Source organism: Martes martes (genome assembly GCF_963455335.1).
Source record: "Martes martes genome assembly, chromosome: 11".
NCBI lineage: Eukaryota > Metazoa > Chordata > Mammalia > Carnivora > Mustelidae > Martes > Martes martes.
The window spans coordinates 64798724-64824712 of NC_137899.1; the positions used below are offsets into that span (position 1 = coordinate 64798724).

Here is a 25989-nt window from a genome sequence, read left to right on the forward strand (position 1 = left end):
CCTTACGTAGGCTCCATCAGTCATTTTTATTTTATCTTAATTCCCAGATAATTAAAATACGGTGTTATATTAGTTTCAGGTATACAGTATATTGATTCAATAGTTCTATATATCACTCAGTGCTTATCATGACAAGTATACTCCTTAATCCCCTCAATCATTTTTATTTAGTATTTCTAGTGAAATGTCCTTTGTAAATCAAAGATTTAAAGAAAATGGCTTACCTGGTAGATTATTTTCTTTAAAATAGGAAAGGATTTCTTCAAGAATTTGATGGGTTCCACTTAGAGATCACTTACTGTTAGACTTGAGACTATTACACATCAAAACCTGTTTCAGACCTTATTATGTCCAGTGGTGCAGAATTGCTAATGATTATGTATTTAAGACAGTTCAGATTTTAAAAAGGGTCAATTTTCCTTTAAAATGAAGATTAAATCCATACCTTAATTATCCAAAATAAGAGAAATGAGACATAACTGTAATTTTTCTAGGTTGTCAGTATAGATGGCAAGATCCTGACAAACCTTTAGCATCTCAGATTATGTTTAGGAATTGAAGATCCCAGTAAATATGTAGAAACAAAACTTTCTTTCTTTCTTTTTTAAAGAATTTATTTTTAAATAATTGCTATACTCAAAGTGGGACTTGAACTCACAACCCTGAAACCAGTTGTCAGCACACTCCACTGACTGAGCTAGCCAGATCCCCTTAGAAACACAACTTTCTATAAAGCTTTATAGATTCCCTAGATCTAGTCGGTTTTGCTTATTTATAAAATTTTATTGAAATTTATTTATTTAGCGTTTTATTTATTTGACACAGAGATAGAGAGTACAAGTAGGCAGAGCAGCAGGCAGGGGGAGAGGGAGAAGCAGGCTGTCCGCCGAGCAGGGAGCCCAACGTGGGGCTTTGCCCCAGGACCCTGGAATCATGACCTGTGCTGAAGGCAGCCACTTAACCAACTGAGCCACCCAGGCACCCTGATTTTATTGAAATTTAAAAACCATGTGTAGAGTTCTTCAGTGGTAACTATAGTATGGGATCAGTATGACTAATTCCCTCAAGTTAAGAGATTAGATGTGTATATTGTTGAAGCTCAATGAAGGGTATTCATATTTGCATTAATGGTTAATCTGAAGCCTAAATATTATAAAAATGGAAACACCATTTTGAAAACATTGAATATTTAAAAAATAAGTTGCTTTCTCATGTTTTATGAGAAAATGCCATCATGTAATTGCTATGCACTTACCACAAATTGTAGTTATTTTGTATCCAAAGAAAAATACAAAATTTTGAGATTGACTTTTACAACAGCCACCGGATAGTCTTTTAAGTTCAACCAAACAATTAGATTCACCAGACATTTTAAATCAGATTTACTTAGAAGGGTTTACAACAGAAAAAACATCTCGCCAGGAGGGCAATGTCAAGTATTTCTCTTCTGGGAGAGTAATTCTTGCAGCAGTCCATATATCCATCCAAGAGCTGTTCTCTTTGGCCTCCCAAGTGACAGCTCAGGTGCAAGAAGACAGATCCACACTGGTGGGTATGCGGCCCATCTTGGCTTATAGTCCACATGCCCCTCAAGTTTAAATACTAAAAAAGTCATTGTGGTTTTTGTGTGTATGTGGGGCAGAGGAGACTAATGGATAGAAAGATCTTACTGAGGCCACTTAATTGAAATACTTATTTAACCATATATTATTTACATGGGACATACCTATTCCAGGAGTCACTGTACTCGGGGAAGCTCAAAGATGTAGTTTCTGAGCAGATATTTGTGGTTAATTTATGGTTTCAGTTCAGATGCATGTTATGAGTTAAGGGTCCAGAAATAACTGAAATTGTTAGGAGTAAAAAACCAAATTTCCATGCAGGGTGCATTAAGATGCTTATATTCAGAAGTAGTCTGTTACCTCTAAACTTAGACATTTGTAAGTGAAACTTCCTATTTCTTCTCATAGCTTTTTCAATATCATAATTATGAACAGTTAAATGTAAATATTGCCATTAATGATTTACACAGTTAATTAATATATAGCAGTAACTTTTAATTATTCATTGGAAAATTTTCTTGTTTTTATGTACTTTAGTATATAAAAGTATAGAGTTCGACTAAAAGAACTTCATTGTAATTTGTATTAGAATTTTAAAAGTGATTATTATTGACTTACCTATAGTGTATTTATGTTTAGAAGTTATCATTTGAAATTAGAAGCAGTGAAATAATTTTGCTTCTGCTTTTTATTACCTTTAGAGTTAAACGTTTTTGCTTGAACTTCCTTGGATGGATGTGTTTATTTGTAGAGGAAATTGCTGCTATTTGAATATGTTTCTTTTCAATGAATAAGAAATACTGGATTTGGATCAAGTTGATGCAATTATACTTAATAACAGCATTTTGCTCAGAAACTAAGATGCTTTATTTCCTCCCACTCCCATTTATTTGGCAGTACAAGTCCTCTACCTTGTTTATTATAAACCATTTCTAAATCTGTCTGTGTTCCTTTCTTTCTTTTCAGGGTAAATGGCATTTTTGATTACAGAGATTATTATTTTTTTTTAGTTTATTTTTATTTGTGTGTGTGTGTGTGTGTGTGTGTGGTTTTTTTTTTGTGTGTTAAACTATGGGAATGTGAAATAAGTGTGTAGTTTGTAGTTTACAGAATAAGAAGAGCATGAATGTGATAATGTTCTTTAAATTCTAGCTACTATTGTTTTCTTCTAATTGCATGAAGTAGCTGTGGAAGCCTGGCCAGTGTCTTAACCTCTGTTGTGGTCAGTTTCCCAAATGGCAAACAAAGATAATCATTTATCAGTAATGTTATTCTCTCTAGAGATATGAAATATACCTCAAAATGGAAGTCTGAATGGATGTTCAGAGTGATAAAAACCTTTCCAAACATCAGCTGGCAACCACAGCCTTTGTGCTTTAAAATCTTATTGCAGCTTGTTTTTTTAGGATCAACAATTGGTCTGGTACTTCAGTGTTTTTCTTCCTAGGCTCTATTTACTATAGTAATTTACTGTAACTGTCAGTATTTAACCATTTCATTCTTTAACCTTCATCGATGTAGTGTTCTTGACCAGAATGTTTCCCCCATTCTTCTCTGGATTTTCCAATTTCTTTTATCTTCCAGTCCTGACTTAAGTCACATAAATAAGCCTTCCCTCTCTCCTCTGGTATCCTCTTTCTCTGAATTTTTGTATTTCTCTTATGTTGGTGATTGCTGTTTGATTTTCCTAACTCCTCAACTCAATCATATGTTCCTTTAATGTTAGGGACCCATTCTACTTTTGCATGTTATACTGAATAATCAGCCAGAAAGCTGAATATATTGTATATGCTTGGTAAATATGCAAAAATCATTGTGATCTGTGCATGTCAGGGGGGAGGAATGGCTAAAAAGATCTTTGAAGAGCTTTCAGTTGAAATACCTTTTTAAAAATATGAAACAGTTGAGAGTCATAGATGGAAGGCTATTATTTCTTTGAAGATAAATTTATTAGGAGGGTTTTCAAATTTCAGACTGATTTTTTTTTTAAGTTTAACTTTTGCTGTTTATTTTTCATTTCTTTTGTGTGTGTGTGTGTGTGTGTGTGTGTGTGCGCTTTTAGAAAGGGAATGTGGACCTCAATATATACTTTTTCCTATGTTGTATGTTTAAGGATTTCCTTTGTGGCTTAATGGTACATATAAAATTTGTAAATATTCCTGGAATTAAGGTAAAGCATAAATTACGATTTTAGAACTTCTGCATTCTTTTTGGTATTTTCCTCTATTAATCTGTTGTAGCTCAAGAGTGGAATGTTAATCTTTTTATTTTTTTGTCTTTTTTCTGACTAGCTAAGCATTTTGGTTTATATAGTCTAGTTCTATATATTCAGTTTATGTGTATGATATTTTACATTTTTGGTGGTTTTAAAAATTTATCAATATAAAGTTTCCCTTTTTGTGTTCTCACTTAATATTTCTTTGTTTGCTTTTTTTGTTTTATTTGCTTTGAATACAGTTTGCTGTTGTCTGTGCTTTCTTTCTTTCTTTTTTTTTTTTTTTTAAAGATTTTATTTATTTGACAGACAGAGATCACAAGTAGGCAGAGAGGCAGGCAGAGAGAGAGGGGGAAGCAGGCTCCCTGCTGAGCAGAGAGCTTGAAACAGGGCTCGATCCCAGGACCCTAAGACCATGACCTGAGCCGAAGGCAGAGGCTTTAACCCACTGAGCCACCCAGTCGCCCCTATCTGTGATTTCTTTAATCTGTAATTTTATTTTGGATGCATCTCTTGTTAAAAGAAAATTTGATTGGATTTTTAAACCCATTTTGAAGATCATTTCCCTTTAATTGACCCATTTACAATCGTTATAATCTATATATTTATATTGAAAGTACTCTGTACTTTCAATAGTATTTCCTTTGCTTTCCAACTCTGTGTGAGTTGGGTATTCTCTGTCCTTGGTTCTCCCATGTATTGGATGGTACATACACATATATATCTCTTTTCTTTATTTCGATTAGTGTTTACTTTTTGGTTTTGCCATAATTTGAAAATGAAAGGAATCTTTCCCCCTGTGATAGGCGAAGGATTTAATACCCTGTTTCTTTCTCCTTTCCTGTTTTCCCACTTCCTGTACTACCTCCACAAACAGCCATGGGTATACACATGAGCTTGTTCTCACAGGTATCACCCCCTACACCCACACAGACTTTGTTAACATTTGCTCTTTGCTACGGTAACATAAGGTATTAACTATAAATTATTATTGTTAAACTCTACTAGTCCTTTTCTTGAGAATGTTTTAAAATTTGTATTCACTTTTTATCTAGACCTATACGAATTTTTGTTTTTTTTCCTTATCTATTAAATGTTGTGACTCTTTTTATAACACAAATTATAATTTTTTAACTTACTGATTTCACTTAATCTCTTAATAGGTCAATTTAATGTTCCGGTATAGGGTGTTAATATTTTATGATAAAAATGTATTGTCACATTTTCCCCTTAGACTTTATTGATGTTGCTCCTTTATTTTTTTGTGGAAAGAATAATCTTGTGATTTCTATAAAAAGTATAGAACTGCACTATTTAAAACTCAAGCAGTATTTAAAAGTGCAAGTAAGAAAACAAAAAATAAAAACTAACTCTGCCATCAGTTTTCTCTTAACATTTGTTAGCACCTGTTAAACATGAAGCTGCTTTTTTTGTCTGTAGAGATCAAATTTAGGCATAGAATAAATTTCCAAAGCAGAATAATATGGTTTTAATTTTCATTTTATTTTATTATTGTTTTTTTAAATAAGCTCTATGCCATTGTGGGGCTTGATCAAGAGTTGTGTGCTCTACCAGTCGAGCCAGACAGATGCCCCCAGAATAATATGTTTTAATATTTTTTATTTATTTGACAGACAGAGATCACAAGTAAGTGGAGAGGCAGGCAGAGAGAGAGGGGGAAGCAGGCTCTCTGCTGAGCAGAGAGCCCGATGTGGGGCTCGATCCCAGGACCCTGAGACCATGACCTGAGCCGAAGGCAGAGGCTCAACCCACTGAGCCACCCAGGCGCCCCCAGAATAATATGTTTTATAAATATAAGTTTATTTTATTATATTCTAACAGAGAAAAGGAATAGAAGAAATGGAAGGAATAAATGAATTTTATGTAAATGTTTATTCACAGCAATTTATTTTACTTTCTAAAAGACCCTTCTAAAGAAGAATAGAAAAGAGGTAAAAGATTATTATTTTCAACTTTTTTTTTTTAAAGATTTTATTTATTTTACAGAGAGAGACACTGCAAGAGAGGTAACAGAAGCAGGGGGAGTGGGAGAGGGAGAAGTAGGCTTCCCACTGAGTAGGCAGCTGGATGCGGGACTCGATCCCAGGACCCAAGGATCATGACCTGAGCTGAAGGCAGCTGCTTAACAACTGAGCCACCCAGGCGGCCCACAACTTTTTTTTTGTTTGTTTCTTTTAAGCAAGAAGTTTATGTTGGTAATTTGTTACAACAGATATTTTCAGTTTTTTAAAGCTGCATTTCAGTGTTTGGCAGTGTCTGTTAAGTCTGTTACTGAAGATAAGGAAAGCAGCATACTTACTGCTCTCTTCTTCCTCTTTTTGTCAAATTCCTTTATTGCATCTTATTATTAATTTTGTCAAAGTTTATAACATTTACATAAATCTTAGTAATCACAATTTTCACAGGCCTTTCATCCTATCCATATCTAAATGGACTCAAAGTTTACCGCCAGTTTGTTTTTATTGTTTATGAATTATCTTGATTCACGTCTTGGTTAGTTGAATTTAATCATCCAGTAGTCTTGAGGAAAGCCTCTAAGTCTTCTTGCATTCTTGAGAGTTGTTTATTGCTGTTATACTTGAAGGTTTTCTTAGCTTCCCTCAGAAATGGACATTCCATTTGGTGTTGACAGTTGCTGTGGAAAGGTCTGAGGCTGACATAAATTTATTTGTAAAATTTCTTATTGAATGAATTAACTTTTTTTTGCCTGTTTCATATCTAACTTATCTTTTAAATCCTTAAAGGCCTTTAAAATTAATTAATTAATTAATTAACATTATTGTCAGTTTGTTCTGAGACAAGGTGAGATTTGATAGATTCAAGTTTTTATTCATTTCAGGAAAATATTCTTCCATTATAGCTTTGGATATTGGTTCTGCTCTAATAGTTTAGTTTTCTTTGTTTATTTTTTTTATTTAAATTCAATTAGCCAACTTATAGTACATCGTTAGTTTCAGACGTAGAATTCAATAATTCATCAATTGCATATAACACCTAGTAGTTTAGTTTTCTTAATATCATTTTTTAAAGATTTTATTTATTTATTTGAGAAAGAGAGAGAGAGCAAGAGCATGAGCAGGGAGAAGGGCAGAGGGAAAAGCAGACTCTCTGCTGAACAGGTTGCCCGTCCTGGGGCTTGATTCCAGGACTCTGGGACTGTGACCTGACCAACTGAGCCACCTGGTGCCCCTTGCTTGAGCCTTTTAAATAAAAAAATCATGTTGATAATTTATTGATACAGTGCCAACTATTTGATTTCTCCTTTTGTTTCCTTAGGAAGCTCTTGGTATGGATATTTTCAGCCTTTTGCTTAAGTTCCTGTTTCCTTCATGTTTTTCTTTCTTTACCTCTTTTACTTTATTTGCAATTTCTACACATAGGTCCCCTGTCAATTACTCTGCAGTTATTAATCACTTTAAAAATGGTGATAGTAATTTGTTGAAGAATCATGTGGGAAGTGAAGGGAGAGACTAAGGACTCAGACCACCTGAGTCTTTTCACCTTCTCACTGTGTTTATTTTTTCCTTTGCCCTGGGAACCTATTTCCCTCAGTTTTCAGGGTTTAAAAGGTTGGTTGGTATAACAGGAGTCCTCCTTGACCCCCACTCACAGGCCTTGGTGCTAAGAATTAGTGGCTGCTGCTTGTTTTCTTATCTTCATTGGTTTGGAAGATAACTGATGGAGAAATACATCTTTTATTTCCACTGTGGTTTTCTGATGTTGCATGTCCTGCATCCCACCTGTGCCTTTAGATCATTTTATGCTAGCCTGGACCTGACTCTCTATTCTGCTTGAGGTCTGAGGAGCATGTGCCAGCTCTTGGCACCCTATTTTATTGTGCGCCACAATTTAATATGTTTGGTAGAACATAGGTGTCTCCAAAGTTTGTTAATTGTGATTGTAGTTATTTCCTTGTTCAACTTTCCTTTTTTTGGGGGGGTGGTGGGTGGGTGGTTGTTATTGTCATGCTTTCTGCTGTTTTTAGTGAATTTTGAGTTCTGCTATGCCATTTTTGATTAGAAGTCATTTCTTTATCAGTTAATGTTTATTGTTGCTAGGGAGAGAATTATGGCCAACTTGATTTTTGTTACGTTATGAGTAACTAATTTTTTATATCTGATTGCTTATAGAATGTTTTTCATTCTTTCTGTAAATGTCACATTTGCTGTTGTATATTTGTCTAATGCTGTTTTTCTTAATTTAGTTGGGAATATAGTGCATGTAATCTGTTTAAACCATTTGTTTGGCAGCTAAAGAAAGCTTCCTTATGTTTCATCTTTGATTGTTCTTTCAGATCTGGTTGATGTTTTTGTTCTTCAGGGAAGCTAGTATCTTTTGGTTGGCTGTTTATTTTCTGTTCCTTATATATGCCATCTTCTTTTTCATAACTTTCACTCTGTGTCATTTTTTTTTCGTTTGTTTGTTTGTTTTTGGTAGGGGGAGAGTGTCTGAGTTTTGTGTTCTTAATCATTGGTTTAAGCTTTTAACAGCATTGGTTTTGCTCTTCTTAGTCTGTACCATTGGAGATTTTTTTTAGTCTACTGAGGCAAATCTTTCTCCTTCTCATGCCTCCCACCTCTTGCACCTTTGGTATGAGTGAGTACCCAGTGTAGTAGTGGCAGGCTATAATTCCCATAATGCACTTGTACCAAGCATGTCTTATTCTGAAACATGTTTATAGTGTCTCTGAGCATATAATGTGCTACTACTGGTATCTGTCCCTTACATAACCAGTTGTTCTATAGAATTTGTTACCCCTGTATGGATGTAGGTAGGTAGTATAGAGGAGGCAAGGGCAGTGGTATAGTTGGGAAAGGTTCAGGTGAGTAGGGTTAAATTATATCGCTTCCATCATAGGAGAATTGAGTAGTGAAAGATATCTGCATAGTTTTATTGTTTCTGTAGAACCTGGGTTCCTGAATCAGATTGAGTCAGGGGTTGGGAGTAGAGAAAAAGAGTGAAACATCTTCCTATCTTTGTTCAGGTGGTCTCTATGAAGTAAAGCTGGGGTGTGGCATGAGCTAAAAGTATTTTTCTGGCTTCATCCACCTGATAACTAGTCTAAATTTCTTTTAGATTCTGGATTTACAATTTATGGGGTTGTTTTCCTCTCTCTCTTCTTCACTCTCTCCCCTTTCTAATGATTTTTGTGTCTGTGTCTTTGTCTCTTTTCAGTTCCTGCATTGTGATTTTAGTTAGGTATTAGATTGCATTGAAGGCTGTTGCAATATTGAATATTTCAGAAGAATCTTAGGATTATATTTTTAAGTTGCAGAGAAAATTCTGTTCGGTAATTTGGTTGGAATAGTACTGAATTTCGGAACTCTTTTGGAGAAATTGGCCTTTTTCCAGTTCTAAGTGCCTTTTAATTTCCAGAAATAATTCTGATCAAGTGAGAGATTGAGCAGTGTAGTGTTTTTTGTTTTTTGTTTTTTTTTTGAAAAAAATTTAAAAATAAAATGTCAACCTTTTTAGAAAGATGTGATCCTTGAATGGTGGCTGAGCTCTTGATTTTATGCAGAAAATGTTACTGTCTTTAGTAATTAGATACCCCACTATCCTCCTTCCCAGTTAATACTTGGTCTTACTTCATGCAGTGCTTGTTATAGCTGAATTCTAGTTCAGTGAAAGAATTTGTGTACTTTCATGAAATTTGACATAGTGGGTTTTGACATTAATATGATTATTTTCCTAACTTTCCCATCTCCCTATTGTAATGTAGTATTTATATTCTTTTGGTGGTTTTTAGACATTGTGTTTTTGGTTGTAACTGATGCTTTTGGTATTGTGATTAAATTAAGTTTATTTAGCTCATTTTACTGTGTTTAAATTATTGAATTTCAGTGTTTTCACCATTATCTTTTCCTGAGAAGTCCATCTTCTTCCCATATTTTTGTTTGTCTTTTGTTTTTTTTCTGTTTTGTTCTACATTTCCATTCTATTTGGAAAGTAAAAAAATTTTCTTCTCTGTACTGGTAGTGATAAATAAGTTTTAAAGAAAGCCATTGTAACTTAAGTGGCATATGGTTATAATTGGGTTTTTAACTTCAGATGTTAAATAGGGTGAGAGAGCCCCTACCATAAAATGGGGTCTTCATAAAATGGTGGGCTTGCTAATGTAACATAATAGTTTATAACTTAACATAAGGAGTTGTGAGGAAGAGAAGAACAAAATTGATTATATTTGCTATTTTTTTCTTCCCCTTATTGTTAATACCTTAGTAACCATGAATTGGACGACTTGTTTATGTCACTTGTATTGAAGCATTTTTGGAGTAAAATGAATTGCATTATTTTTGATGGTCATCATTACTTGCATGCGTATATTTCCATTGTGTGAGGTCAAGATCTTTAATGAGGTGATCTCTAGATTTTATATTGATTGGATTTCATATTGATTGAATTTCATATTGATTGAATAAGAACTGTGCTTGTAATATCCTTATCACCATGGGACTACTACCCCCATAGCTGACATACTGCCTGTGATTTGGTACTACTCCTATGAACTCCAGTATTGCTACTTTAAGTACTTTATTCACATGGAAAAGATTTGCAGTCATCTTATCAATAAATTAAAAAGCTGTTTCTTTGTTGTTATTTGTTCATTGGGTTACAACCCTCAGAAAAACTCTCCTTATAAAAATTAGTAATCCTTTCCTTGGTCTCATGTTTCATTATCATTTTATTTTTTATGTAATAATGTAGAACACAGCATTCTCCATTCTCATGAAAAGTTTAACAGTAATTACAGTTCCAGATTATTTGACTTTGTTTCATTCCGTAGTAAATCTGTTTAATTTTCTTGCCAGAGGTTTTAGAAACACTGTATAGCCAAGGATAAGATGTTACACTCAGAATGCTAGTTGGTTTTGTATTTTTCTGTTTTATAGATTTAATGTTTTAATGGTAGAATTCTTCTCATTACCATGTATTTCCACTGAAAAATTCCTCTAGGCATACTGTCATTGAGTCTGTGAACTTCTCTTAAAAATGAAGTTCTCAATCTCAAAGAAAGTAATCTCTATGGAAAAATGCCTTTGTGTTTTGGATCTGATTCTCTATCCCATAATGGATAATGGGAGTTAATTTGATAGTGGATATGGGGGTGGGGGAGTCAGTTGTTTACTAGAGTTGTAACCAGAAGGAAAGTATTTTGCTTTTCACTAGTTAGAGTGGGTTTTGCTCTTTAATAAGCACATCTTCTTGACTCTTTGGTTCTGGGAGATCATTTGTATCAGGTTGGTGACTTGGTTTTGTCTCTCTGGGAAACCCATGCAATTTTATGTAATCTCTCCTTTCTTCAAGAATTCTGGTTTCAAAGATAGAGTGAGGGTTTTTTGGTTTGTCTCTGTGTGTATGTGTGTGTGTGTTTAAAATCTGTTTCCCGATGGGAAGAGGTTATGGTTTTCTAAATTGCTTACCGAGGAATCAAAACAAGAAACAAAATGATTTTTTTTCATTAACTTTAGGTTTATATGCTGTTGCTAAGAACTTTGGAACTTTGGATGGACTTAGTTCCTTTAGCCTATGAACCAGTGTATGGCCTATATTTTGAAACTCACTTTGGCATACAAATCTGGGTTTTTGCCAAATAGAAAAATATGTTTGTAAATGTATAAATCTCACTGTGTAGGCTAAAGCTGGATGACTTAAAATCAGAATCAGTTGTTATCTAAAGGAAAATGTAAGAAGCATAGCAATATTTTTTGCCGGCTGTGCGCTGGCATCTTTGCATCGTTAGGATCTTAAATCTAAAAAGAACTGTTAGCTAATTCAAAACTTTTGACGTGTTTAATGTATCAGTTTTAATAGTTTAAACACTTCTCCTAACTCCCTGCATCTTCAAAAAACAGATTTAGGAGAATGTCACTATTTTTTTTTTTCATTTCAAGAGAACAGAATATTAATTAAAATTGCTAAAAACAAGTTTAAAAATATAATATAGTCAAACAGTCATGTCATCATTGAAGTCTCTTTTGTAACTTTAACTTGAAACTTTTAAGTAAATAAAATCTTACTTGGTAAAATAGGGTTTTAATTCTCAATTGTCTGACCTCTGTGATCCATAGGATTTGCCACTGAACAGATAGGAGGGTTTGCATATATTCTAAAATGGACATCTGTATTCAGTGGTTTTCTTACCTGCAGACAGAGAATATCTACTGCCTTTTTGTTCATTGCACTGCAGTTTACTGTTTAAAATAAGTGTAAAATAAAAACAGTTACTACCTGCCCTGTTGATGTACTTAAAAAAAGCAGATATCCATATACTTTGAGTATATAATATTTAAACTATATAGGAAAACTGTACTAATTCAAAGTTAAGGTGTTTTTTTGTTTTAATTAAGTAAAAGGTGACAAAATGCCTTTATTGAAAATTAATTAATGTAGAGCCTATATTCTAATTAGAATCTATGTTCAAATCTTGGTAAGACTTGGTTAGATAAAAACTTTGCTTAATGCAGAAAGAAAGATTTATTATCCTTTTTTCCCTTGTAGCTCATCAAAAAAATCTTTAAAAACAATTTTCAAATGACTTTAGAGTGAGAGTATTTTAATATTTGAAGGTAGTTAACATGTATTATATATTATGAAGATGTTTTAGAGCATGGGCTGATTATCTAATTAGTAATGTGTTTTTTTCACTGTAACACTAATAATTCTAAAGAATTCTAAGTTCTAAGAATACAAAAAAATAATAGCTAATATGTATTGCATGTACTGTGCACCAGGTACCATTCGAAGTGCTTTGCACATATTTATTTAATTCTTCTAAGAATAATTACTACAATTATTACCATCCCCATTTTATAGATGATGAAACTGAAGCATAGGAAGATCAGATAACATGCCCAAAAGCATAACCAAACATGTGAACTACTCATTATAGTGTAAGTGGGAAAGTGTTATTAATATAGAAAAGCAGAAAATGATAGGCCCTTCAAAGTGTTTAGTCCACCATACAGCTAGAAGTAGATATCCCAACTATTTTTGTTTTTACTAAAAAACTCTAATACCTTTCCTTTTCCTAAAACAATTGCTTCCATTTCAGATTAGTGCTACTCAATATACAGTCTAATGAGAAGTATATTATTTGAAGTTGTAATGGTAAATACCTGAAAAGCCAGAAAGTGAAAGCCTAAAACGAGTGATTACTTTTGGAGGGGTGGTAGAATCTGGGTATGTTCTCTAAATATCTTTAAGAAAGTCTCAGGTATTCCAAAAATAATCTCCAGTCTCTAGAAAAATAATAATACTGCCAAAACTCTTTTATTTAAATCTTAAATAGTTTAGGTGTATAAGTAATAAAAATATTTTGGTATAAATGAAAAATGAAAGATAAATTAGTAAATATTTTAATTAAGAATAGTGTTATAGAAAATTATTCCTTTTTTTAAAAGGAGATTATGGTTTATAAATTAGAAATTACTAGTATTTCAAGTCAATTGGAGAAAGACAACTATCATATTATCTCCCTGATATGAGGAAGTTGAGATGCAATGTGTGGGGTTTGAGGGGTAGGAAAAGAATAAATGAAACAAGATGGGATGGGGAGGGAGACAAACCATAAGTGACTCTTAATCTCACAAAACAAACTGAGGGTTGCTGAGGGGAGAGGGGTTGGGAGAGGGAGCTGGGGTTATGGACATCGGAGAGGGTATGTGCTATGGTGAGTGCTGTGAAGTGTGTAAACCTGGCGATTGTCACAGACCTGTACCCCTGGGGATAAAAATACATTATATGTTTATAAAAAAATAAAAAAAATTAAAAAAAAAGAAATTACTAGTATTTCAGTAGTCAAATATAATACAAATAATACCTTTTACTTTTGGATGCAGCATTTTAGAATGCTTTTAGAATCCTTTTATCTTTCATATATATTTATTTCCAACACCCAAATTTTCTCTCCAAATTTTTCTAACCAAATTTGGTGTTGGAAATAATATATTAAATAAGTAGGTACAGTTCATGTTAAGTAAACATTTAAATATTTTTCTTAGAAGGAAAATCCTGATTTGGACCATATAATGATTTATGTTTAGCAGTGAATTTTGAATAACTTTGAACACTTAAGAATATAAAAATTCTGTATTCCCTGGGGCGCCTGGGTGGCTCAGTGGGTTAAGCCTCTGCCTTCGGCTCAGGTCATGATCTCAGGGTCCTGGGATCGAGCCCCACATTGGGCTCTCTGCTCAGTGGGGTGCCTGCTTCCTCCTCTCTCTCTGCCTGCCTCTCTGCCTACTTGTGATCTCTCTTTCTCTGTCAAATAAATAAAATCTTAAAAAAAAATACTGTATTCCCTTAAAAAAACTTTATTAATGACGGAGCAAGCAAATATGATATCCGTAGTTTGAAAAAAACATTCTCCAACTTTCCAGACTGTCCACTGTGCCCATACAGTGTGTATGTAACATGGGGCTCATGTATGAGTGAATAAGTAGCAGAAACAATTTTTATGGGGGAAATATCCAGACTACTTAAAGTTAGTGGAAATACATGAAAAATTAAAACACAGTCACGTTGAGAGTAATGGAGGAATGGAGTGAAAAAGGTTATCTTACCGCTTTTTAGATTCTGCAGGCTTCCAGATGGTGGGAAATGCTTTGTTCTTCCCTCCAGCCCATCTGTTGTTCTTTAGCATAACTGATATCACCACAACTACTGCAACCATTAAGCATCACCATATAAAGATGGCAAAATTTAGAACTTATTACACAGTTTTATGGAAAGAGGATTATAAGAATCAAAGTTATAGTTTGTTGAAAGATTTGCTCTTTTTTTTTTTATTGTTTAGTGTGTGTGGCATAGTGGTATGATAGAAGTAATGCCCAGGAATGACATATTCTAAGATTAGAACAGATTCCCCTTCCTTGAGATGGTGTAGAAAATTTTTCATGACTTAGAATTAAACATAGGGATTTCTATATGTATCATGAGAATGAATTACTTACTGAGTAGGCGATATAGTATATGTGATTTGCTAAACCCTATGCATTTGTTTTATTACTTTTTTTCTTCCCAGACTATTGTATTTTTGCCAGAAATGGAAATGTGTATTACTGTTTTCTATACAAAAGTTACTTTTACTTTTTACTTTTCCTTCTTTATTTTTTAGAGAGGGAGAGAGGAGGGAGAGCTATGCAAAACAAATTCCTTTTAGATAACATGAAATATTACAAAGTAATTTTTATTTATTGGTGCCTGCCTAGAGTTGGACCTCATAAATTTTATTTATTGCTATTTGGTTGGATGTGTGTTTGCTAGCGTAGACTAGACAGTGCATCTTCACTTTCTTTTTTTCATTTTCTTCTATTTTATTTCTTTTCAGTGTTCCAAAATTCATTGTTTATCCACCACACCCAGTGCTCCATGCAATATGTGCCCTCACTAATACCCACCACCAGCCTCACCCAACCTCCCAACTCCTCCCCTCCAAACCCCTCAGTTTGTTTCTCAGAGTTCACAGTCTCTCATGGTTTGTCTCCCCCTCCAATTTCCCCCAATTCACTTATCCTTTCCTTCACCCAGTGTTCTCCGTGTTATTCCTTATGCTCCACAAGTAAGTGAAACCATGTAATATTCTCTCTGCTTGACTTGTTTCACTCGGCATAATCTCCTCCAGTCCCATCCATGTTGATACAAAAGTTGGATATTCATCCTATCTGATGGAGGCGTATCTTCTTTATCCATTCATCCATATCTTCTTTATGGACCATATCTTCTTTATCCATTTGTTTGTTGAAGGGCACCTTGGTTCTTTCCACAGTTTGGCAACTGTGGCCATTGCTGCTATGAACATTAGGGTACAGATGGCCCTTCTTTTCACTACATCTATATCTTTGGGGTAAATACCCAGTTGCATCTTCACTTTTAATCGATAGTCACATCCGTAGTGTAATTTTGGGTTGATTATTCATCTTAACCTTCTTTTCCTTTTCTATTCCTTAATCACTTAGTGTCTGAAAACTGGTCTTTTAAGAAAAGTTAAATAAAGTTTTGTTAAAATCAGAGTAGTTCTTGTCTAGGTTACTTTTGCCCATTTTTTATGTACTGTAATATAAAAATAGAAAAATCAAATAATATAATATTTATTAGATGTTGCTTTTTGGGAGATTGCTGCCACCTTTCTTGTGTTATTTTCTCCAAATACATATTTTCTTCCAGCTTGTATATATTTCATGAAAATTCATATTTATTTTGAAAAGTCTTCTAAGCTTATGTCACATTTGAGTTCAGGAAATACAGTTGTGACTAGAAGTATTATGTTACTTTTAGGGGTATGAAAATAAATTAATACAGTACCTCCACTTTTGGCAAACCTCATTTTTAAGCCTTTTGAACCATTCAGGTCATACTCAAATATGCAGTGAAATTCACTAGCCCCAGAAGCCCTACAAGTTCTACAATGTTTGGTTTCTTAAAGACAAGCTAAACTGAATAGCAGTAGTAGATGAGGTTCATTCAGAATGTCATGTAGCACAGAAACAAAGCATTTGTCTTCCAGTGTGAATTTTCATAGGTTTAATTACCACCCCCCCCCCCCCAACTTAGGCTCTTTCTGTGGCCAGAATCAGAGTCCTGTGATGTGTAGTCTTTAGGGCTACTCAAGTTTCAAGTCTGGGGAGCCTACATTCTCTAGTGGAGGCTTTCTCCAGGGAATTGGCTTATAGGATGGGCATTTCTGAGAGTAGAATGGTGGTTATCAGGGGTGGGGAAGATGGAAAGCTGCTAGTTAAAGGGCACATCTTATTATATCTTCAGATACAAGATGAATAAGCTCTGGGAATCTAATGTACAGGATGGTGACTGTAGTTAATAATACTGTATTGTATACTTGAAATTTGCTAAGAGAGGAGACCTAAAAAGGATTCTTACCACAAATGAAAAAAAAATGGCAACTGTGTAAAGGATGGATATGCTGATTCATCTGATTGTGATAATCATTTTTCACAAAGTATTTGTAATCAAATAATTGTGTTGTATACTTTAAATATATACAATTTTATTTTTTAGTTATAGCTTAGTAAAGCTAAAAAAAAAAAAAAGAATGGTGTTTGTTCTTTTGCCATAGGGACTGTTCTTACTCAGTTTCTTCATGCTTGGCAATGAATAGATACTAATTAAATGCTGGTCCAATGACTGAAGGGATTAGAGAAGGAGTGGTCTAGAAACAAATGACTTAGAGGAGCTTCAGAGCCTGACCAGTTTTCCTATGGGAAATCAAGATCATTTAATTTGGCTACCTAAAAGAATTTTTGACCGTATTCCATTTGTTACAGGAGTAGGTTAAAACTATGGCCTAAAATAAGGATTTTCAATTTTGTGGGAATTTAGTTAAGTCTTGGTAATCTTGTCACTTCTCCTATGGATGATGGGGTTTACTTGTGGAATATTTGTTTGTTTAGGTCAAACATTTTACTGACCTTTTTTATTTCTTCAGACATAGATGAATATGTCATGAAGAGTCTTGGATCCATGTTTCATAAAGGACATGAGTGTAATTTGAATTCCTTGTATGCAAAATTATTCACTATGCTAATGAGTATGTCTGCATTATTACTTTAGATTGTAGAGAAGAAATTTCAGAAGAATTATGTTTTTATTGGCACTGACTTTATGTCGGCAGTCATGATTTCAAGTATTTTTGGTACAGATATCTCTTTATAGAAAACACATTTGACTTTCTTCTAATGGACCGTATTAAAATTTCTTTTACTTATATATTTTGCATGAAAATATTTAATATTTTTATCAAACTTATATACATTTATACCAGAACTGGCCGCCTAAAATATATAATTATAAGAAAGTGAAAATAGAAGGGGTTATAGCAAAACAAAAATCAGAAGTATACAATACTCTGATGCTATTTGGGAAAAATCTCAGAGTTTTAATCATGAAACAGACAAGCAGAGGACTTATAGGAAAGGAAAAAGTATGTGTAATTTGTCACAGGAGAGGAGATGAGGCGCACCTGGGTGGCTCAGTGGGTTAAGCCTCTGCCTTCAGCTCGGGTCATGATCTCAGGGTCCTGGGATGGAGCCCCACATCGGGCTCTCTGCTCAGCTGGGAGCCTGCTTCTCCACCCCCCCCCACCCTGCCTGCCTCTCTGCCTACTTGTGATCTCTCCCTTGCTGTCAAATAAGTAAATAAATAAATAAATCTTAAAAAAAAAAAAGAGAGAGAGAGAGAGAGGAGATGAGTCAACACAGGTCAGAGAATGTATAGATTTTTAGGAAGGCATGAACAGCTTCATACCTTATAATGCAAACACTGTTGTTTCTGTTAAAATACTGTTTCTTAAAGTCACATAATATCATCTAGGAAACAGTGTAATAAGTAAAGAAAACTTATAATAATAAATTTAAATCTCTTTTAGGATAGATAACACCAAGTCTTACCTTCCACTTTTCCTTGTTTGTGTGTCTAAATAGTACTGCGTCTTATTTAATCACTAGAAAAGAACCTCTGTCTGTAGACCAGATCGTAGTGATTCACACACTTTTAATTTTTACACTTATTAATGAGTTATTATTAATTTCATTTCCTCCCATTATCTTCTTTTTATCTCCATTATATACCTCTTTATTTTTTCACTTTCTGCTTCTGGGAGACTTTTTTCCCTATATGAAGAGGTCTGAACAAAATTTTACATATGGCTTTCACTTAACTGCTAGAAATATTTTCATGCTATTTCATTTCTTAGTGGAGTACAAGTTACATTGTCCTAAAGTGGAGGTGTCTTAAAGACATTTTCTTCCTTTCTCTTGGAGTGGCCTAGAACCTCTGACCTGAAAATATGGAAACATAAGACTGTGAATTTTAGTTTACTATGTATTTTTTAAGAAGCCATTACAAGTTAAGTAATTTATTTGGTGTTATATGATGCTGTTTAACTTTGATTGAGCCAGTTAGTAGCAATGAGATTACTTCTAAATATCTTTCCATTTGGAGATTTTTATTGCTATCAGCAGCAGCAACCCTAACCCACACACAAAAACTTCCCCCACAAAACTTAAGTATGTATGTATGTATGTGTGTATTTTAGTATCTTTGCTCTCTTTCACAGTTGTTGGGATGTGGATGGCTTTCTAGAGAAGGGAAAGGGAGGCCTTGGCTGGGGGATGCTGTTGACTTAAGGCAGTGGGCATTCTTAATAGGCAGCCTCTGCCCTCTCACTTTTGGTAATGCAGCTGACCCTTTCAGTTGCTGGATACCACAGCTGTAAGTGGCAACTTTAATGTGATACCTTAGAGTTATGTTCTTACTAAATAAATCACATTTGGAAGCTTTTATGCAACCGTAGTCATGCTTATATTTTGAAAAGTCTAAACATGATAAACATTAAAAAAATGGATTTATATTCATGAAGCCAAATTTGATTTTCTAGGTAATGACCAATTCATCTAGAAATTCAAATGGTTGCTTTTAGTGTTCATCTATGTAAAGTGACATAATCAAAAAAGAAAGCTATGCTGTGATACTCTGTGCTTCATTGCAAGTAGCTTTCTTGATGATAAATTAATTTTGTCTAATACTCTTTCAAATAGTCTCTTCTCTCCTAAGCAGAATTTGCTCTAGTTTGATGTAACTTAACGTTTACTGTTAGAATCAGACCAATATGATTGTTTGCTTTGTCTTTTATTTAGGAGCTTTTTCTTTATTTAGTACCAACTGAGTGGGCATATTGAGTATTTGAAATATAATTGTAGATCAAAAGATATACAGAGATGTTACGTGATCTCATAGATTTCTATCTTTAAAGCAAGCAGTGTTGGAATTTGTATATAAAAGATGTTGGATCTAAATTTGGATCAAAGGAGTAGAAATTCAGAGGCATTTAGTTCTCCCTAATTCATAATGTTAGTGAAAGAGGGAGAGATAAATTGCTATTGATGTTTAAGAGTAAAATTCTTAACTATTATGGAGAATATCCTGAGCTTTTTCACCATGTTTCATTCTCTCAATGTTATTCATACACAGCTTTTGGTACTTAATTTTAGATTTGAAATGGGAAATTGTCAAAAAGCGTTTTTAAAATAGAACTTCAAAGATTATAGACTATATATGTAAATATTTTAAAAAGCAATAAAGTAGGCAAAATTATGAAATGTGTTTTTTAAAGAAATCAGAATTTTGTGTGATACCTAAATTTTAAAATTTACTTCTGAATTATATTTCCAATTTTTCTCATTTTTTAGAATTTCCACAGTTTCCTCCTCTACCTCAGAATAAAAAAAAAACTATTATTATTTCAGGTTGTGGAATTAAAGAAGAAAAAACATAGTCCTAGTTAACATTGGGATAGAGTGACTTTCTATTTCAGAAGAGATGGGCATGGAAGAAGAAATGTGAGAATTTAAAACACAGCTAGTAGGCAGACAAATCAAGGAAAATCTATTTGAAAATACACTGTAACATGATTTAATAATCACACCAATAAATATTTAATTTAGACTGTTGGCAGAAGAGCCCAGAAAATATTGTAATTGGATTTTTTGATTATTAGTGACTCTTGATAGTAGTTTTCTATGCATATCTTAGAATTGGTTAGAACTTTTACGTTATAGATCTGTGGAAAATATTACATACCATATATAAAATACTATATCATTAGAATTTGTGATTAAATGACATTTGATCATATTTTGATAAAGTTTTATTGATCTTATAAACAAACTTGACAGCCAATTAATTTAAAGTGATTATTTAATGTTCACAAATTGCATTATTTGGCATGCCTCCATTTTGGATTTATAATTTGGACATTCTTTTAAGTCAAGGAATGATCACCTGCTTCATTGAGATTGTGATAATCTAAAAGAGTAAGGTGGACTCATACTTAAATTAGACCTCTGACCCAAACTTGGCAGTTCTCTCAGCTTGCCAGGGAAAACACTTGCAGTGTTCATTACTTTCTTCCATCATTTTGAGAGGTTCTACCCCATTTTTCTCCTCCATTGGCTAACCTTTGACTTCCCAGAGACCTGCATTGCTTTACAACAGGACGAATAAACACTCTTGGTATGTGAAGATTAAAGGTCCATGGCCCGGCAGGTGCCCTGCAGCAAATTTGTTTGGAATTAATTTGGCATCTCCAGTTGTGGTTTGTTTTGTATAGGAAACCAGATAGAATTCAATAGTGTATCTTGAATCTTAGGACTTAATACTTTTGTTACAAACAACAGGAAAAAAACATGACCAAGTGCCAGTAACATTTACTCTTCAAAAGAAAGTTTTTGTCTTTCTGCGCCTGGTTATCTTCAAGAGTTGCAGAGTAAAAGAGAAAATTTCAGTGGAAATATATTTCTGCCTGTGATATAGAAAAGACCTTTAAAAGAGTCATTGTTGACATGAAAGGGAAAACATTCTGATTTTCTGGGATGTAAGCCTTAGAAAACAAGCCACAGTAAAAGAACAAGTAGAAATGAAAAACTTATGACTTGAGGAGATGACCTGTTGTGAATTATTTAATTCAGTGGGTATCTCAGATGGCTAGTTTTTCTCTACATTCTTGCTTCCTGTGAACTTACCTTTTTGAGTATGTATCAGCTTTTGTTTTAGAGTGAAAAATCGCTGTAACATATACCACTGTTGTGAATACATGAAACACTTGGTGTAGAACATACTGTAAAATATGTACTATAAATAACATAATAAGCTTCTATATGACCAAAGAATATAAAGAAGTATTTCTCTAGGAAATTGTACCTATTGATTGGTCTTTAGTAATAGGTGACTTGGCTAGCAGATTTTAGAATCTAAAATTAGTGGATCCATTTTGCGATTTCAGTTAGGTACTTCTGGCATCAGATATAGTAATCTGGAAGCAATAGAGAAATCAAGAAACAGAGAAGCAAGAAGTAATAAACCCTTTCTTAGGCACGTATCTTCTACCTTTTTGTTAAAGTGGGCAGCAAAACATGTATTTCAGAATACTACCAATGCAACTGACTCCTGGAGTTTAGTTGACTATGTTCTATTTAGGACTAGAAAAGCTAAAAACAAGCATTTGGTAACATATCTGATAAGTTCTGAGTGTGTTTGATAAAATAGTACATTCAGAATCATGAAGGGCCATTCCTCTTTAAATATCTAGCATGGGCAGAATCAATTTGTTCAATACGTATATCATGATGTTATTGAAAACTTCTTGAATAGTTGGGTAACTTATAAATATTTATCAAAGATAGTTTCTCAGTCTCTATAGTTTATTGTAGTGAACCTTCTGAAATTTCATTGAATAGAAATTTAGTTATGCCTTTCTCTTTTTTAGGAGAGATATGCTTAGTTCTCTTATTTGTTTGTAAGTCTTGGCTTTGAAATGTTAATTTGATAATTGTTAAGTAGAAGAGAGGAGAGACTAGAGCTTTGAAAGAACCTTAATCAGTAAGTTTTCATGACTCAGGAATACTTTTTTTTTTTTTTTAAAGATTTTATTTATTTATTTCACAGACAGAGATCACGAGTAGGCAGAGAGGCAGGCAGAGAGAGAGGGAGAAGCAGGCTCCCTGCCGAGCAGAGAGCCCGATGCGGGGCTCGATCCCAGGACCCTGGGATCATGACCTGAGCCAAAGGCAGAGGCTTTAACCCACTGAGCCACCCAGGCGCCCCTCAGGAATACTTTTTAAAAAAACCATGTTTTTATTGCGGGATATCATGATGGGTTAAAACAGAAGACTCTGGACCACATACTCACTAGCCTACTCACTAGCTCTGAGACCTTGGGCTAAGATACTTAAATTCTCTGTGCCTCAGATCCTCTTTCTGTAAAATGGGGCTAATAATAGTACCTATCACATGAGGTTGTTATGAAGATTGAAATAATTAATATAAGCACTTAGAAAAGTGCCTGGCAATAGCACTATGTATATTTTAGCCAGCATTATTATTAAATTTGGTACATTTGCCTATTTTTTCACTTTGGCAATTGTTTTGCTTAGGGAGCCTGTAATTGTAGTTATTGAATTAAATTTTTTTTGCAGAAAAAATTTGTCTCTGATTTATATCTCTCTTAGAAGATTGGGCCCATGACAGGAAAGCTAGGCAAATAGGTATTTCCTGGTAAATATTATATAATGGATCACTTAGTCAACATCATTTAGTGCCCATGTGTACAAGTTTTGTTTTAGCCTTCTTGGTTTGCTGGTTTGGATCAAGTTAAACAGTTCAAATCAGAGGTATTTGGAAATTGTGTTTCTTACAGGGATTTGATTCAGGAAGGCAGCTAGTTACAGTCTCTAAGATCAAGGACTTGAACTGTAGTCCTCATGGAAGCCACATTGAACTGGTATCTTGATGCATCACAAGGGAACATGCATTGCTTTTCTTTTTCTACCTGTTGAACTAGTACTATAACCAACCCAGAAAAAATATTTTGTTTGTGGTTTAAATAGCATTCAGCAGTCTTCTATTGTTGTTGATACTGTTTTTCACTTAGAGAAAATTTGGAAGATGGTTATCTGTTCAGTGCTGCCAAATACATTGTTAGTATGCAGACCCTACAGGCACCAGCTGCAGTTGTTTTCCAAAGGACATGCAACCAATCTAGCTATCATGCACACAGCTGTAGTATTGCTGGCTATATTTGGTCTTTTTTTTTTTTTTTTTTTACACATAGTTGCATGCATAGTAACTAACACTTTTGGTTGCAAAACTAAAATTGAAGGATGCATACTGTGTTTTGAGGCTCTTGATCTTCTTTTTCATCTGTTCTTGGTTTCCTGCTATTATTCTTGGGCATTTCTCATTACAAGTATACATTCAAATTCTATCTGATAATACCCTTTTGGAGGGGCGAGGCTCAAGGCAGTTATATAAGTATATGATGTACTGAAATGATTTGCTTTGACGTGACCTGATTAGAATTTACTTTAGCCCTGAGCCAGCTCAAATAAGATTGAGCTAATTTATGCCACTTTTTTTTTTTCTAGTAATGTTGAACTGGAGCAGAACCACTTATTGTGCTAATGCTCTCTTCTAAAATGTACAGATGCGTATTTACACAGCTAGGAAGGTTATGCATGCCAGTTGCATTTTAATCTTGTGGTAAGCAACATACTGTAAAAGGTATAGCTTGCACTTTGGCATGATTTTCTGGTGTGAAACATGATGTATTAAATATTAAAATAAAAAGCTGGAGTAGTATGGATATGTTTATTCCATAGTTATAGTCATGTGCTCAATTTTATACTCTATGAAGCAAATAGTAGTAATAATAGTGATAATAATAATAATCATTGAATATTTATTAAGCCTTTACTTTGTATCAGGCCCCAGGCTAAGCTGTTTAAATTAAGTAATTCACACTGAAGAACAATTTTTGAAGTGGGTACTGATATTATTTTTTTAATTTCACACATGAAGTAAGAGAGGCTTACAGATGTTAGCATACTGTTTCAAGGTCACACAGTTTGGGAGCAGGGATCTAATTCCAGTTGTTTTTGACTTTAGAGCTCTTAGTGTCTGTTCCGTTTTTCTGCCTCAAATGTTAAATTGCCATGCAGGTTATGTAGATTAGTGTCTCAGCAGCAAATAGATGGCACATTCAAATGGAGTAATTGAGAAGGTAGTTGTGAGCAAGGGTAAGAGAGAACAACAAGGGAGGTGAGGCTGACAACAATGGGAACCATTACCATCCCTATGTGTGGAAGAATAGAATAAGGGATTGGTTACCAGAGCTTGAAGAGTATAGCTGTAGTATAGGAGAGGACCATCTGACAGGAGCTATATTGCCTTAGGTTGAGGTACACGATCCCCTTGGTGATCTAGTAGGGAAGGAAATGAGGAAGGAAATACCTGACCCCACTTTCCTCCTCTCCTGTCTCTTGCCAGTGATCCTCGTTGGCCAAACTCAACTGGAAACCAGAGGAAAAGGGATCCTTTGATACAGTGGTCAGTTTCTTCTGGCACAGAGCAGATTGGAAACGGATGGAAAGTTTTCAGGGCAAATGGAAAATAGCCAGTTCATAGAGGCACTACCAAGAAAATAGTTTCTCAATATCAAAGCATCAGCGAAGCCAAGATTTTTTACTTCTCTCTCTAATCATTTGACTTGCTTTTTAAAAAAAAAATTGAATTTTTAAATTTTGTCTTCTAAATTACAGATTTCAGAAGCAGCATGTGTAGACTAGGATTGCCAGAGTTACCTTTAGGATTTTGAACAAATGAACTTTGGATATGCCTCTCCTTGTTTTTTCTTCTTCTTTAAAATATGAATACCAATACCAGTACTATTCCTGTTCTAGATAGATACAATAAGAGTTCATGGAATAGTAATAAACTTTGGACACTTAATAACATAGATATATCTATATTTTTTACCTTTTTCATTGGTCTTACTTCCTAAATCTTCAGACTTTTAGTTGAGATAATTTTTTCTCTGCCTAAAATATACCCTTTATTATTTCTTTTAGTATGGGTCTGCGGGAAAGTAAATCCTTCAATTTTTCTTTGTGTGAAAAGATTTGTTTATGGTCATTTTTGAAAGATATTTGTGCTGGGTATAGAATTCTAGAATAGCAATTATTTTCTTTCCGTGCTTTGAAAATACCAGTCCATGGTCATCTCACTCTATAGTTACTACTGAGAAGGTAGCTATGTTATTCTATTACTTCTTTGAAGGTAATCTGTCCTTTTTGAGATGCTTTAAGATTTTTCTCTTTTTGATTTCAGCAATTTTAGTATGGTAGGCTTAAAGTTATGGATTCATTCACAACTCATTTCTTTCCAAAGCTCTTACTTCAAGAGGGCCCAAAAGTGTGGGTGATAAATCATTGTTACTTTTAAAAAAAGAAATTGGTGAAAGAAACCAGTAGGTAGTGTGGGTTGATGTAGGTAGTTAATAGTGTTTCTTTTAAGTACTTTTACATATCCTTTTTTTTTTTTTTTTTAAGATTTTATTTATTTGAGAGAAAGAGAGAATACATGTGTGTGCATGGGTGCAATTGAGGGGACGGGCAGAAAGAAGGAGAGGGAGAAGCAGACTCCCCATTGAGCCAGGAGCCTGAGGTAGGGCTCAATCCCAGGACCCCAAGATCATGACCTGAGCTGAAGGCAGATGCTTAATCAACTGAGCCACCCAGGTGCTCCACATATTCCTTCTTAATATTGCTTCTTTTTCTCCACCTAGCTGTATTGATATATAATTGATAAATAAAATTGTATATGTTTAAGTTGTACAATGTG

The 25989-nt window shown here is 34.1% G+C and overlaps 1 protein-coding gene across 1 annotated transcript in view; it reads left to right on the plus strand.

The window, feature by feature from the left end:
- Positions 1 to 25989, plus strand: part of BBS9 (Bardet-Biedl syndrome 9) — a 452280-nt gene that overhangs the window by 124610 nt on the left and 301681 nt on the right. The window lies entirely within an intron of this gene.